This window comes from Balaenoptera physalus (genome assembly GCF_965194825.1).
Source record: "Balaenoptera physalus genome assembly, chromosome: 2".
NCBI classification, from domain to species: Eukaryota; Metazoa; Chordata; class Mammalia; order Artiodactyla; family Balaenopteridae; genus Balaenoptera; species Balaenoptera physalus.
The window spans coordinates 138,532,597-138,548,946 of NC_138883.1; the positions used below are offsets into that span (position 1 = coordinate 138,532,597).

General features: G+C 46.7%; 1 protein-coding gene across 12 annotated transcripts in view; it reads right to left on the bottom strand.

Moving 5' to 3' along the window:
* Window positions 1–3,311: 3,311 nt before the first annotated feature.
* The window catches only part of KLHL25 (kelch like family member 25), a 66,502-nt gene continuing 53,463 nt past the window's right edge, over window positions 3,312–16,350 (bottom strand). For 10 of the 12 annotated variants that reach the window (XR_014260393.1, XM_082449094.1, XM_082449096.1 and 7 more), the window contains one exon: window positions 11,286–16,172. The gene's annotated coding sequence lies outside the window, so the exon portion shown is untranslated. Of the gene's footprint in view, window positions 5,049–11,285; window positions 16,173–16,350 lie in introns of those variants that run through there. The other 2 variants (XR_014260391.1, XR_014260392.1) reach the window with 2 other exon arrangements.

Genomic DNA, 16,350 nt, shown 5'->3' on the forward strand with positions numbered 1-16,350 from the left:
GGAACCTTACATGGGGCAGAGGACGTGGACATTGTTGAAGGAAACCTGTAACCTCTTTATTTTCCTGAGGAGTAAAGGGACCTTCTGGAGGAGGGTCACCACATACAAGGGGGGCTGTGACCTGGGCCCCAGCTGGCCTGACTCCCAGTGTGTCCCCCCTACCCTGTGCTGTGCACCCTGAGGGCTCAATGCACACTCTCTGCGAGGCCTGACCCCAGAGCACAGCTCAGACTCCCCCTGGGAGGGGCCAGAGGCGGCCGGGACGGCGTGGCCCACCCGGAGCCTCCCCCAGAGCATCAGCGCGCAGCCTGGAGAGCAGACGGGGAGCTGGAGCCTCAGCCGGCCCGTCTTCGAGTCGTGACTTCCCAGCGGAGCTCAGCAGCCCGGGCTTTGGGGTGTCGTTTCTTCTCTTGTGTTAAAATCTCGTGTCTCTCCCTGAGAAGCGGGGAGCTGGAGATCGGAAGAGACAAGACCCTCATAGGAGCGTGGAGATGTGACCCAGAGCACCAGCGTCCCCTCTGTGAAGCGGACACAGGTAGGGCTGTCTCAAAGTTATTACCAAGCTGAAATGAGCTAGCGTGTGGGAAAGAAGCTGTCCAGCCTCAGAGCCTGCCTTGCCCTCAGTGCTGGCGTCTGGATGAGTCTTGGAGGTGCGGACGGGAGCAGGGCCTCTTGGTCCCTCCTCTCCTGGTTCCTCACCACGGGCGGGGCTGCTTGGGCGGGACCACCCTGGGTGTTACAGGTGAAGCAGTGACAAGTCTACCTGCAAACTACTTTAGAGCCGCGGGGGCCTGGCTGGGGGCGGAGCGTGTGGGTGGGCCTGTCACCCACAGGGAGGGCTGGACCCTGGGGGGATGGGAACCCACTGGAGCCAGTGCCTGGCTTGGGGTTGGTGCCCCATACATCAGATGAATTAGCTGGTTGTACAGTGCAGGGGTGTCTGGAAGCTTCTTCTGGGATCCCACAGCAAGGCTCCTCCTCTCCCTTAGCTGCAGAAAGGCCAGGAAAATGGTCCAGTCTTACCCAATTCAACTCAACAAACCAGTTACTGAGCGCCTGCCTGTGGGGACTGCCCCCTGGGCGTGTTCAGACTAGAGTGTGTGTAATTAACCACGTGAAGGGCTAACCAGCCCTCTTTACAGATGCAGGATCTGAAAGGCAGTGAGGTTGCTGGACGGCGCACGGCTGATGTGTAGAGTCTGAAAGAGCCGCTGCTCCCCTTCTCTGCTCTGAACCCAGGGCCCTGACGTCCAGCTGCAGCGCGCAGTTCAGCCCCAGGCCCAGAGCAAGTCTCCCACAGCTCAGGGGGCCGGGAAGGCCAGGGGACACCAGAGGGGCCACGGGAAGGGTGGCCAACTGTCCTGGTCTCTATGGGACTTTCCCACATCCTGGGAACCCTCAGTTCCAGGCAAACCAGGACAGCTGGTCGCCCTGGACACGGGCACAAACTCCCCAGGCTCTCTTAACCAAATCCCAAATCCTCCCTGAGGAAATTCCATCCAGGCCCACACACTCGGTGCCGAGGCTCCCCATTCCCACCCAGGTACTGGCCACTGTTGCTTTGCTCTGCTCAGCTTTCTTCTGAAGGCAACCCCTGGCCTCTGTAGCCCACCTGAAAAAAAATGCCCTAAACTAGACAGGGCAGAGACACCTGGGGCTCCAGGTGACAAGCAATCTCCCTTGGATGGCTGGAGGGCCCGAGGTCTGTGTCCCAAGGGCATCCTAAGTTCCCCTCAGAGCCTGAGGCTGAGAGGGCCCTCCTCACCCCCAGATCACTCCCAACCCAACTCGTTTTTTAAGGAAAGAAAATACACATGTTCTTATTTAAAGCCCTTTAATTATCCTTCCAGGTAGGTGAAAGGATCCTTTATTTTACAGATGATGTAAAGTCTCAGACAGTATCTTGCCCAAGGCGAGGCTGTTGAGGGGAGCGATGCCAGATTTCAATCTGGATCCGCTTGGCTTTGAAGCTGGAGTCTCTTCTGCTGCAGACCCTGCCCTTTCACCTCAAAGCCTGTGTCTTCTCCATTAAAACTACACGGCACTCTGACCTCCAAAACCACTCTGGGGTATAATATGGCCCAAAGCATTGACAGGAGAAGGAAAAAGTGATGTGTGCAAAAATGTTCATGGTGATTCAACTGATAACCGCTAACCTAGAAACCACAGATAAGAATCGGCCCCATGGGTACGTGCAGGGGGACAGGCTGAGCTGTGGTGGGGTCTCGGCACAAGGAAAGGCCACCGCGCTCGGCCAACAGGAACCACAAGGAAAGGATAATGATGGCCCACCTTTGCTGAGTGCCCGGCACTGTCTTAGGACTTTGAGTGTCTAAGACTCATTTGTGTTCAGTTCTCCTAAGGACCCAGTGACATGGCCACTCATGACGTTTTCTATTTTTACACACATGGCAGTTGAAGCACAGGGACCTTAAGTGTCTGGTCCAAGGCCAGAGTGTGTGAGAGCCACGGGGTCCTGTCTGTATGGAGCAGCAGGACGTGGAGACACACAAAAGCCAAGCAGTACGAAAGCTGGTCCTGCGGAGGTTTATCCCAGAGCCTGGCATCAGATGGACATGTATCTAGAGGAGGTGAAGAGCGCGTGGTGGGAACTAGTTCCCCTCCTCTGTTTAGATCTTTTACAGTCATTTCTTACAAAGGTGGTGGGGGGTCCCTGGCTTGGGTGAGCACCTGGAGGCCAGGTGAGTGGATACAGAAGGATGACGGGCCACAGGGATGCAGCACGATCCCACCTGCAGGCTGTGCCCTGGCCGTCTGGGGGAGGAGCTTGTGGCTCTGGCCGGTCCTCATGTCCTCGATCTGGGAAATGGGATCCTGGCCTCCGTGCACCCATTACAAATTCGTACATGGTATTCAGGGCTCCCAACAGTCCCAGCTGGCACTTCTCTGACCCAGGGTCCAGGACTGGCCTCCCGTGGTCACGGAGGATAAGGCTGGACGTGAACCCAGGGACGGCTCTTGCAGCCATGGCCTGGGAGTGCAGAGGGTCAGGAGGGGAAGGCTCAGTGTGTGAGCACAGCTCTGGGACCCCGGCATGGAGTGGCCGGCGCTCGGGCACATAACCTGAAGTCTGGCTGGGGCCCCTGGAGCAGTGCCACACGACCCGGCGGGGAAGAGAGTGACCCCGCTGCCAGTGAGGGTGGCCCACCCCAGTGCCTGCCCAGTCCTGCCCATTAGGGTCCTGGAATGGACCTGAGGCTGGGCAGACCCTGCCCCTCCTGGACCGGGACGCCAGGGGGGCAGGAGGGTTGCTGGGGCCTGGGCTGAGGGCCCTGCAGAGGCCGTAGCTGCTGGACATCCTGCAGTGAGCCGGGGTCGCGGGCTCTTGTCCAGATGGGACCCTCTAGCTCTGTGCGGGACTCTGTGCCCCTCGGCTCACCCTGGGTCAGGGCTTTCTAACATTTTCCGTGCTCTGACCCCTCTGTGGACTGCTCGGGGGGGAATGTTTTTAAATACATAAAATATGACACCCAGGCCAGCAAAGGAAGCTTGTAGTATGAGTTTGCTGGGGCTGCCATAACAAAGTACCACAGATGGGGTAGCTTACACAACAGGAACCTAGCATCTCACAGCTCTGGAGGCTGCAAGCCCAAGATCAAGGTGTCAGCAGGACCCGCTATCTTCACACCAGGGCAGGGTCTGTCCAGGCCTCTCCTGTCTGCTTACAGTTTCTTGGCTTGTGGTGGCATAACTCTAGTCTTCACATGCGTTGCCGTGTGCATGTCTGTGTCCAAATTTCCCCTCCACCTAAGGACACCAGTTATAACAGATTAGGGGCCAGTGTGAGCTCGTCTTAACTAATTACATCGCCAAGGACCCTGTCTCCAAAGAAGGTCACATTCTGAGGAACTGGGGGTGAAGTCATCAACATATGAGCTGGGGGACACAATTCAACCCGTAACACCTAAAAAATACTAAAAAAATATATTAATAGTAATATCCATGCTCTTTTATTAACACATTAAGTAAGGCAATCTAGTGGCTGGTCTGAGAATCACTGTAATTTGAAGATGGTAATGAGTGTATGTAGTATTTCAAGATATCTATGACTGTAGTGTCATATGAAAATATCCAGAGACACTAACCTGGGGACTGCTGAGACCGGTGGAGTGGTTGCCTACTTCCTAGTTGAAGAAAATGCTAAATGTCAGTTAGAGTTTCCTGAAAATAAGGGTGTAATTCTCTCCCATCCGAGTGCATGGGCCCCTGAATTTGATCCCGAACCCCAGTTTAAGAAGGCCTGGGGTCTCTCCAGGCTTCATCTTGATGGCTAATAAGGCAGAGCCCAAGCCCTAGGCACCAACAAGGCAAGTGAGAATACATGCTGGAGAGTCTCCCCAACCTGCCTGGCTTGGGCAGGGCCACTCCAGCAGGTGCTGTGGGCCTGGGACTAGAGGTCAGGTGGGCTGGCTCTGGCCGGGCTGCTGGAGGGGCAGGAAGGCAGCAGGAGACTGGCCCCCATCAAGAAGTCCACCTGTGTGTTTCAAGAATGTTCCCCCTCCAGGGACTTCCCTGGTGGTGCAGTGGTTAAGAATCCACCTTCCAATGCAGGGGATGTGGGTTCGATCCCTGGTTGGGGAACTAAGATCCCACGTGCCGTGGGGCAACTAAGCCCATGCGCCACAACTAGAGAGCCCGCGTGCCGCAACTAAGACCTGACACAACCAAAGAAAAAAAAGAACGTTCCCCCTGCTGAAGGAGAGAGGCCGGTGGGTGGAGCCATCGGGGCTGGGGGGCTGGGACAGGATGGAGTTTGCAAGTTTCTTGCTCTGCGAAATACCCACCGAGAAGAACCAAAGCTCTTTCCAAGCTGCGCTTATTAAATACAATCACTGCTTAAAAGGCTCCTTTTTTTTTTCTTTAAAGTCTTCATTGAATTTGTTACAATATTACTTCTGTTTTTGGTTTCTTTGGCCCCGAGGCATGTGGGATCCTATCTCCCCGACCAGGGATCGAACCCACACTCCCTGCATTGGAAGGCGAAGTCTCAACCACTGGACCGCCAGGGAAGTCCCAAAAGGCTCCTTCTATAATGGAAAAGAATGGAAAAAATATATAGAGAGACATATACATATATACATGTATAACTGAATCACTTTGCGGTACACCTGAAACTAACACAATATTAGAAGTTAACTATACTTCAATTAAAAAAAATAAAAGCTCCTTCTTTCCCCACTATGATTTACAGGCTCGGGTGTACCAGGAAGCATGTCCAGTACTTTCACCCTAAACATCTTTGCTGTAAGAATTTTTACCACATAACTAATTGGCCATAAGGCAATTTTGCTGTAAAAGATAAAATAATGAAAAATAAGAGAGGAATGTTAAAAAGAACATAATAAAGTATGAGAAATGAATAACAAAATTAAAAACGTTGTGAAATACAAAATATTTGAATACATTTAAAATGTGTGTAGATTCATGGCAATACCGCACAAAAAGCTGGTTTTATTTTGTGAGTTGTATCTAAGCCCTTGTCTTCCAAGTCATAGTATTTTATACATTTTTTTTTTTGCTTGTTCATCTGTTTCGTTGACATCACACTTCTTTTTCATTAAAATTTCTTCCTTCATTAAGAAAGTATGTTTTCCAAGTACTAAGAGCATATTCATAGCTGAGCTCTGTATTGTGTTGTGAAAGCCTCTTTCACTGCTCTTTTGCTTTTGGCATTTTGTCATATGTCTGCTGATAGACGTTCCAAAGTTCTACGGGAAATGTGGGTTCAACTCTGGGCCTTCAAGCCACTGAAGGATTTATGAACTGGTATGTTATCATTTCCTAGTATAGCAGGCAGTGTGGCTTTACACTTTATTTCACACTTCCGGTAAGTTTCATCACCGTATTTCCTATCACGTCCACATACATAATGGTTATCACCCACTATTTTAAGACCCCTGCATCTACCCGTCACTGTATAGGCTATTATGAAAATGCTAAATGCCAGAGGTTCCTGAAAATTCCTAAGATTTATGTAATATGTAAATGGGAGTATTGTGTCACTGGAGAAATGAAACCAAACTGTCAACCAGTTATTTTATCTTTTACAGCAAAATTGCCTTATGGCTGATTAGTTAGGCAGTGAAAATGCTTGGGACAAAGATGTCGATGGCAAAGGTTCTTACGGAGAAAGTGCCCAGAACCGCCGGGAAGGCCCTTTGGACCAGGGAGGGCTGGCTGAAGAGCAGTTACGGGAGGAAGTCAGTGCCCCCTTTCGCCCTGGGAAACACAGCGTCTCCAGGGACGCTGACCCTCCAGGTGGCCTGTCCTCTTTCCTGCATCGGGAGCCACAACCCATGAAAGCTCTGCTGGTCCTCTTGGGACCGAGGTCCCCAGGATCCCTTGCCCCATCACTGATGGGAAAGCTCCCTCTCTCACCCCAGAGTCGGTCTGGCCCCTGGGAAGCCAAGGAGCCGGTGGGTCAGTGCCTGGGTGTGAATCCCACTCGCTGCAATGGTGGTGGCCACTCCCACTGTATCCACGGCTCTCCAGGTGTTTAGTGCTTTACAGAACTTGTTCATTGTTAAACCTCTATTAGAGAATCAAATGGTTTATCCAAGCCTGCACACAGATGAGAGAGCTGGGACCCAAACCCAGCGGGCCTAGCCCCAGCGACCACGTTCTGCCCACTGCAGCCTGGTGCCTCCTACCAGTGTGAGCCCGTGGTGAGTAGCTTTAACCTCTTGGCCTGTTTCCTCACCAGCAGGAAGAGGACAAAGATGCCCACCTCCCAGGGGGTCACTGTGAGGATTAAAGGAGGCAGTTATGCAAAGCACCGGTCAGGGGGCAGCAGGGTTGCAGCTGACAAATGCTAGTACGCACGCAAGGGCCAGGCTCTTGAAGTGGCCTGATAGCTGGGCACGCTTGTCCCGCTTCCCCAGCTCAGAGAAGGGGGGAGCAGGTCAGTGTAGGCAGGTTCCACTCCACACCAGGTGGAAATATGGAGAGGCTGCTATTGTCTCTCAATAGCCTCCCTCCCCTTTGCTCAGTAATAGAGGTTTACTGACACTTCCCAGCCTCCCTTGGGAGTGTGCAGAAGTTATGTGTCCTTAAAGAGGCTTGCTAGTCATGTCATCTTCTTCCCTTCCCTCTGGCTGGAATGCAGATGAGATGGCAGGGGCTAGGTGGCCCTGTTGGACTAGGAGGTGGAAGCCTGCATGGAAGCTGGAAGAGCCACAAGATAGAAGGAGGCTGCAGCCAACCCTATGCAGCCACTCCAGCCTTGGCTTGTTTACACTCACGTCACGGCTGCATAAACAAGAAATACACCCTTACTTCCTGTCTGGGCTGTTTCTATAGCAGCCTAACCAGAGGCTGAACTCAAGTGACCAGATCTCAGGCCTGGGAGGAGGTGGTGCTTGCCTTGGCTGTTCTCACCACTGCAGCAGGAATGGACAGTGTGATCTAGCCAGGGTGTCCCTCCCAGGGCTGGGCCTGGGGGCTGTGAAGGGCATCTCTGCTCTTGGCTCTTCTACCAGCATCATACTTTTGAGATCCACTCATTCATTCAGGTGATGATCAATTTTATGAGAAATGTGCTGTAATACCCCTACTTCAGCACCTGAACCATTTCTTCACAGTGTTAAAGCCCAGTTTCGGCTCTGGGGGCCTGCACACTGCTGAGGTATACAGCAAAGGTGCCCTCACCCAACCACTGGGCTGCCCACTGAGGGGCCCCTTGAGATCAGATCACAGACACTGCCCAGCGGCGTGTCTTGCCTGTGCCTACACTCTTTTTTTTTTTTAACTGAAGTATAGTTGATTTACAATGTGTTGTTAGTTTCAGGTATACAGCAAAGTGATTCAGCTATGTATGTATATATATATATTTTTCAGATTATTTTCCATTATAGGTTACTACAAGATATTGAATATGGTTCCCAGTGCTATACAGTAAATCACTGTTGCTCATCTATTTTATGCATAGTAGTTTGTATCTGTTAATCCCATACTTCTAATTTATCCCTCCCCCACCTCTCCCTTTCCCCTTTGGTGACCATAAGTTTCTACATCTGTGAGTCTGTTTCTGTTTTGTATATAGATTCATTTGTATTATTTTTTTAGATTCCATGCAAAAATGGTATCATATCATATTCGTCTTTGTCTTACTTCACTTAGTATGATAATTTCTAGGTCCATCCATGTTGCTGAAAATGGCAATATTTCATTATTTTTAATGGCTGAATAATACTTCATTGTGTACATATACCACATCTTCTTAAACCAATCATCCATTGATGGGCACTTGGGTTGTTTCCATGTCTTGACTATTGTAAATAGTGCTGCTATGAACACTGGGGTGCATGTATCTTTTTGAATTAGAGTTTTCATCTTTTCTGGATATATGCCAGGAATGGGATTTCTGGATCATATGGTAGCTCTATTTTTAGCTTTTTAAGCAACCTCCATACTGTTTTCCATAGTGGCTGCACCAATTTATATTCACACCAACAGTGTAGGAGGGTTCCCTTTTCTCCACACCCTCTCCAGCATTTATTATTTGTAGACTTTTTGATGATGGCCATTCTGACCTGCGTGAAGTGATACCTCACTGTGGTTTTGATTTGCATTTCTCTAATAATTAGTGATTTTGAGCATCTTTTTATGTACCTGTTGGCCATTTGTATGTCTTCTTTGGAGAAATGTCTATTTAGGTCTTCTGCCCTTTTTTGATTGGGTTGTTTGTTCTTTTCATATCAAGTTGTATGAGCTGTTTGTATATTTTGGATATTAACCCCTTGTCATTTGCACTGTTTACAATATTTTCTCCCATTCCGTAGGTTGTCTTTTTGTTTTGTTGGTGGTTTCCTTTGTTGTGCAAATGCTTTTAAGTTTGACTAGGTCCCATTTGTTTATTTTTTACTTCTTTTGCCTTGGGAGACTGATCTAAGAAAATATTGCTACAATTTATGATGGAGAATATTTTGCCTATGTTCTCTTCTAGGAGTCTTATGGTGTCATGTCATATTTAGGTCTTTAAACCATTTCGTTTAATTTTGTATATGAAGTGTTCTAATTTGATTTATATGTAGCTGTCCAGCTTTCCCAACACCATTGCTGAAGAGACTATCTTTTCTCCACTGTATATTCTTGCCTCCTTTGCTGTAGATTAATTGACTGTAGGTGTGTGGGTTTATTTCTGGGCTCTCTATTCTGTTTCATTGAACTTTATGTCTGTTTTTGTGCCAATACTACACTGTTTTGATTACTGTATCTTTGTTGTATTGTTTGAAATCTGGAAGGGTTATGCCTCCAGCTTTGTTCTTTTTCCTCAGGATTGCTTTGGCAATTCTGGGTCTTTAGTGGGTCCATGTAAACTTTACTATTATTTGTTCTGGTTCTGTGAAAAATATCATGGATAATTTGATAGGGATTTCATTAAATCTGTAGATTGCTTTGAGTAGTATGGCCATTTTAACTATATTAATTCTTCCCAATGCAAGAGCATGGGCTATCTTTCCATTTCTTTGAATCATCTTCAATTTCCTTTATCAATGTTTTATAGTTTTCAACATATAGTTCTTTCACTTCCTTGATTAAGTTTATTCCTAGGTATTTTTTTTAATGTGACTTTAAACAGGATTTTTTTTTACTTTCTGATATTTCATTGTTAGTGTAAAGAAATGCAACAGATTTCTTATCCAGATAATCTTGTATACAGATTAATCTTGTATCCTGCTACCCTCCTGAATTCATTTATTAGTTTTAATAGTTTTTTAAAACATCTTTATTGGAGTATAATTGCTTTACAATGGTGTGTTAGTTTCTGCTGTATAACAAAGTGAATCAGCTATATGTGTACATATATCCCCATGTCTCCTCCCTCTTGAGTCTCCCTCCCACCCTCCCTATCCCACCCCTCTAGGTGGTCACAAAGCACTGAGCTGATCTCCCTGTGCTATGCAGCTGCTTCCCACTAGCTATTTTACATTTGGTAGTGTATATATGTCAATGCTACTCTCTCACTTCACCCAGCTTACGCTTCCCCTCTAATAGTTTTTGTGTGGAGTTTTGGGGTTCTCTGTATGGAGTATCATGTCATCTGCAAATAGTGAGTTTTACCTCTTCCAGTTTGGATACCTATTATTTCTTTTTATTGTCTGATTGCTGTGGCTACGACTTCTAATACTATGTTGAATAGAAGTGATGAGAGTGGGCATCCTTGTCTTGTTCCTGAATTTAGTTAGCAGGAAGGCTTTTAGCTTTTCACCACTGAATGTCGTATTAGCTGTGGGGTTGTCATAAATTGCTTTGTTCCCTCTATACCCACTTGGTGAGAGTTTTTATCATGAATGGATGTTGAATTTTATCAAATGCTTTTTCTCTGTCAAGATGATCATGTGGGTTTTGTCTTTTCTTTTGTTAATGTGGTATATCACACTGATTGATTTGCACATGTTGAGCCATCCTTGAAACCTGGAATGAATTCAACTTGACCAGGGTGTATTATCCTTCTTATGTATTGCTGAATTCAGTTAGCTAATTTTTTTATTTTAAATATTCCTATATTTTTATTAGTCTTATTTATTGATTTTTTTTTTTCATTGCAGCAGCAGTGGGGGATAAAAGTAAACTTTCTCCACACACAAAGGGTGTCCAATTGACAGAAGTTTATATACGAAGGACGTCTTTCCATTGCTGAATATTTCTCAGTGTGCTTGTGCTGGCTGAAGGCAGCCCCAGCAGGATGCTGCAGTGTAACTTTGAAGTGAATTCTGGTGCCTGGAACCAGCCCAGCATGGACCAGGAGGCATGTTGGAGAGGAATCAGCCCTCCCCGCCCCTACCCAGCAGTTGTACCTGGCTCAGGAACGTTTGAAAAAAAGTTGCCAAGTCCCCCGTTCCTGATCCCCAGCCCCAATCCCAGGCCAAGAAATGTTTACCAGAAGGATTGGGACCATGCCATGTGCCTGGGGATACCACGAGTCCCTGCCACCCGGTGATCCTGATGCGTCCTGCTCACTAGGCTGCCGGTTGCCAAGGTTTGCTAATATTTTGTTGAGGATTTTCGCATCAATATTCATCAAAGATATTGGCCTGTGATTTGTTTCTGTAGTGTCTTTTTCTGGTTTTGGTATCAGGGTGATAATGGCTTCATAGAATGACTTTGGGCTTGTTCCCTCCTCTTCAGTCTTTTGGAAGAGTTTGAGAAAGATTGGTATAAGTTCTTCTTTGTATGTTTGGTAGAATTCCCCAGTGAAGCCGTCCAGTACTGGACTTTTGTTTGCAGGGAGTTTTTTTTTTTTTTTTTTTACAGATTCTATTAGATTCTATTTCACTTCTAGTGACTGGTCTGTTCAAATTATGTTTCTTCTTGACTCAATTTTGGCAGGCTGTATATTTCTAGAAACTTGTCCATTTCCACTAGGTTATCCAATTTGTTGTCATGTAACTGTTCATAGTATTGTAGTATGTTTTTTTGTTTGTTTGTTTGTTTTTGTATTTCTGTGGTATCGGTAGTTATTTCTCCTCTTTCATTTCCTATTTTGTTTGTTTGGGTCCTCTTTTTTCTTCTTGGTGAGGCTGACTAGAGGTTTGTTGATTTATCTTCTTTAAAAACCATCTTAATTTCATTGTTGTTTTGTTTTTTTAATCTCTATTTTCTCTCTGATCTTTTTATTTCCTTCCTTCTGCTGACTTTGGGCTTTGTTTGTTCTTTTTCTAATTCTTTTAGGTGGTAGGTTAGGTTGTTTGAGATTTTTCTTATTTCTTGAGGAAGGCCCATATCACTATGAACTTCCCTCTTAGAACTGTTTTGCTGCATCCCATAGATTTTATAAGGTTGTGTTCTCATTGTCATTTGTCTCAAGGTATTTTCTGATTTCCTCTTTGATTTGATCATTAAGCCATTATTTTTTTTACTAGCATGTTGTTTACTCTCCATGTATTTGGTTTTTTCCTGTGATTGATCTCTAGTTTCATACCGTTGTGTTCAGAAAAGATGCTTGAAATAATTTCTATCCTCTTAAATCTGTTGAGACTTGTTTTGTGACCTAGTACGTGGTCTATCCTAGAGAATGTTCCATGTGCGCTTGAAAAGAATGTGTATTCTGGTTTTATTGGATGTAGTGTCCTGTAGATATCAAGTCTAACTGTTCCATTGTATCATTTAGGTTCTCTGTTGCCTTGTTGATCTTATGTCTGGAAGATCTGTTCACTGATGCCAGTGGGGTGTTAAAGTCTCCTACTATTATTGTATTCCCATCAATTTCTTGCTTTATGACAGTATTTGTTTTATATATTTAGGTGCTCCTGTACTGGGTGCATATATGTTAACAAGTGCAATATCCTCTTCTTGTGTTGATCCCTTTATCATTATATAATGTCCTTCTTTGTCTTTTTTTTAAACGGACTTTGTTTTAGTCTATGTTGTCTGATATGAGTATTGCGACCCCACTTTCTCATCATTTCCATTTGCATGAAAGCTTTTTCCATCTGCTCACTTTCCATCTGTGTGAGTCTTTCACTCTAAAGTGAATCTCTTGTAGGCAGCATATTGTAGGTTCTTGCTTTTTTATCCAATCTGCCACTTGATGTCTTCTGATTGGAACATTTAGTCTATTGACTGATAGTAATTACTGATAGGTATGCACCTACTGCCATTTTAAACCTTGTTTTCTAGCTGATTTTGTAGTTCTTTGTTCATTTCTTCTCATTTTTCCTTTTGTGGTTTGATGGGTTTTTTTTTGTTATGCTTGAGTTCCTTTCTTTTTGGCTTTTGTGAGTCTATTGTATGCTTTTGCTTTGCAGTTACCATGGTTTTCAAGTATGTTAACTCATAGCTATATCTACTTGCTTTAGACTTACAGTCATTTAAGTTCAAACACATTCTAAAAGTTATAATCACTTCTACAAAAATTTTTTGATTGTATTTTAATGTATGTACTGGTTTATATAAATGATTTTAATCCTCTTATGTATTTGCCTTTCCTATTGTGATTTTCCCTTTCCTATAGATTCTTGCTTCTTTTCTATTTAGAGAAGACCTTTCAATATTTCCTTTTGGTTAGGTTTAGTATTGCTGTATTCTTTTAGTGTTTGCTTGTCTGACTAATTCTTTCTCTCTCCTTCTAGCTAAATGATAATCTTTCTGGGTAGAGTATCCTAGGTTGCAGGCTTTTTTTCTTTCAGATTTTGAATATATCCTGCCACCCGCTTCTGGCCTGCAAATTTTCTGCAGAGAAATCAGCTGATAGTCTGTGGGTTCCCTTGTAACTGACTCTGTTTTTCTCTTGCTGCCTTTAGAGTCCTCTTTAACTTTTGCCATTTTAGCTATGATATATCCTGGTGTGGGTCTGTTTGGGACTTTCTGTGCTTCCTGTACCTGGATATGTTTCATTCTTTCGGTTTGGGAAGTTTTCATCCATAATTTCTTCAAATACATTTTCGATGCCCTTCTCTTATTCTTCTTCTGAAACCCCTATTATCTGTAGGTTGGCAGGTTTTATATTGTCCCATACATGTTTTCTTCTGTTTTTTTTTTTATTTGTGTCTTTGTTGTTTTGACTGGGTGATTTCCATTATTCTATCTTCCAGATCACTTATTCACTCTGTTTTGCATTTTTATTCTGCTAGTCACTGCTTCTAGATTGGTTTTTATCTCAGCAATTGTTTAATTTTGATTGGTTCCTCTTTATAGTGTCTAATTTTTGTTACAGTCATCCGCATTTCTATCAATAACCTTTCTTAATTACTTTTTTTTATTACCTCCTCTTTGAACTCGGTCTAGTAGACTGGTGAGGTCTGCTTCATTATTTGTTCTTTCACAGGATTTCTCTTGTTCTTTTAATTGGGATTAGCTCCTCTGCTTTTTCATTTTATGTTTGTCTCTACAAATTTAGAAGAAACAATTACCTACTGTAGTCTTGAAGGGGTGTTTTTATGTGGAGCATCCTGTGTAGACTGTGTGAATCCAATATTTTTGGTGCAAGGGCTGTTTTGGAATGGATGCCAGCCTCGTCTTTCTCCAAGGTGTGTTGGCCGTTGTCCCCTTGATAGGTGGTGTGTTTGATGTGGTGTTCAGGGCCTGCAGTGGGATGTTGGGAAGGGCCTCCTCTTTAATCTGTGGCTGTCACAGCCCTGTGTCCACATTCTTGAGTTTATGGTTCATAATAGCTGTGAAATGTGTGAAAGGAGAGCAGGTGAACATGAGCATTAAGCATTTGTGTCGTGATAACTGATGCTAGCCACTGGAGTATTGATGCCTGCCTTAACGCTGCTTGTGTTATTTTCACACAATTGAGTGTCAACTGGGGGTTCACAGCACACAAAAGAACACATGGAAATCAATGGAATTAATTACATCTTCAAGTTAGAGTTCACCCATGCACGGATTTTTCAGGAAAAAAGTGCTCAGGATTCTATGCATGAGAATCAGTGTAAAGGCTTCTGCTGCTGAAACAATCAATCTGAGGACAGGCAGCCTCTCCTCTGCGTGCTTGCGGGTGCTTGAGGAAGGTGAATCTCTCTCAAACCCCCAGAGGGGCAGACTGTGAGCCCTGGCTGGTGGGGTGGAAATCAGTCTGCTTGTGCCTTAATGTCCACAAAACTGGCCCCAGCACCCAAAGAAAGCAAGATTTTTCCTCAACTCTTTTATTAAGTTAAAAACGGATAAAAGCAACACAACTTTTGGGAAAAGCACCACTGTGAGGTCCTCTGTGCTGTGAGATCTGTGCTTAACTCGGCTCAGCAATGCAACAGGCCACAGGGGCCCCTCCAGGCAGTGTGGGCTCTGGACCTGGGGCTGCTGCTTCCCCACCAGCCCCAGGGCCTCCCCAAATCTCAGGCTGAGCCATCTCCTGGGACTAGCCACCTGGCTTCTAGGTGGCTGAGATGAAGCACCGAGAGCAAGAGGCTGGCCTCTCATACAGGCGGGGTCTGTGGGGTCCAAAGAACCTGGAGATGTGCCATCCGCTTTTGACTTTTTCCCAAGTGGCAACTCATGGCCTTGCACTGGGGCAAGCGAAGGACCAGCCCAGAAACTCTAACACTAGGTGTGAGGAGGGCTGCTGGCAGGAGCCAACCTCTCCAGAACCCCAGATGCTGAGGTTGTACCTGTGAGGTACCCAATGACTTGGGAGGTGGAAGAAATGAACAAATGGTTGGCAGTTTTCTTGGGACCATTGTTTTTGAGCTCAGGGGGCAAAGGGGCCAGATCCCATTACCAGCTGGAAGGGCAAGATGTCAGAGGACAGCAGGCACTGGATGGGGGGCCGGCATCATGGGCCTTGTCATCCTCCAAGTTGAGATGTGTCCGGCCCTGGTGGGATCTATAGTGGGCACCCTGGAGTCCCTCTGTGGTCCCCAGCTCATATCTGTTGCTGGTCTTGGAGGGTAGCGCCATATTCTAGGGTGACCGTGCTCCTGTCAGGAGATGGGGTCATTGCTGCCTCTTGGGCTGGGCTCTGAGGGGAGGTGATGGGGCATCCCCTGGTCTCCACGTGCATCTGCACCTAGGCACAGTATCCTAGGGCGTAGCTGGCCTGCCCAGGAGGTGGTGAGGTCACTGGGGGCAAGGCCCGACTCTGGGGAGGGGCCTATTAACCCTGGGGGCCTGGGTGTCATTTGCTAATGGAGACCGGTGGGTGTCACTGAAGGGTTCCCTCCCTTAACGTGCTGACTTTCTCCGTGGCACAATCTGCTCTCAGCCCTGATGCACCTGTTTCCCAGAGGCCTGGGACATCATCTGTGGGGAGACATTACAACACCAATAGGAAAGCCCTGAGCCAAAGACCATGCTGTCAGTGCTGCCACACCCACCCCTTCAGGGACACCCCCCACACCCACCCAGCCCCCCATCCCAGTCCAGAACTTGCTGAAATAGGCGACCTCAAAGCTCTGCAAACGTGTCCTTCTCCCCGAGGCTGAGGGAGTCCTGGCGTCCGTCCACGCCCCCCTTGAAATGTCCTCTCCCCCGCAAACCACTGCAAAGCAGGAAAGGCCTCGGCCAGACACACAGGGCGCTGGAGACGGATTTTCTTCTCTGAAGCTCAGAGCAGCCCCCGAAGCCGCCCAGAGCTGGTGGGGCCGGCTTCCGGCTGCTCGGAGTACTGGCCTGGGGCCGGGCTGAGCTTCCCGCCATGGCAGACAGGGTCAGGGCCACCGTGCAACAGTGAGGGCTGCAGCCGTGGGGTGGGGAGAAACACACAGCGTCTGTGGAGGAGCGAGAGAGAGAGAATGTGAATCATGCCGACAATGTTCTGTCCTAACCTGGAACCAGATGATGATCAAGAGGCCACAGGGAAGGGCTGGAGCTCAGGCCCTGAGTGGAAGGCCTGGGTGTGAGAACGGAGCTCTCTCGTTTACCAGCAGTGCAGCCCCGAATGGTTCC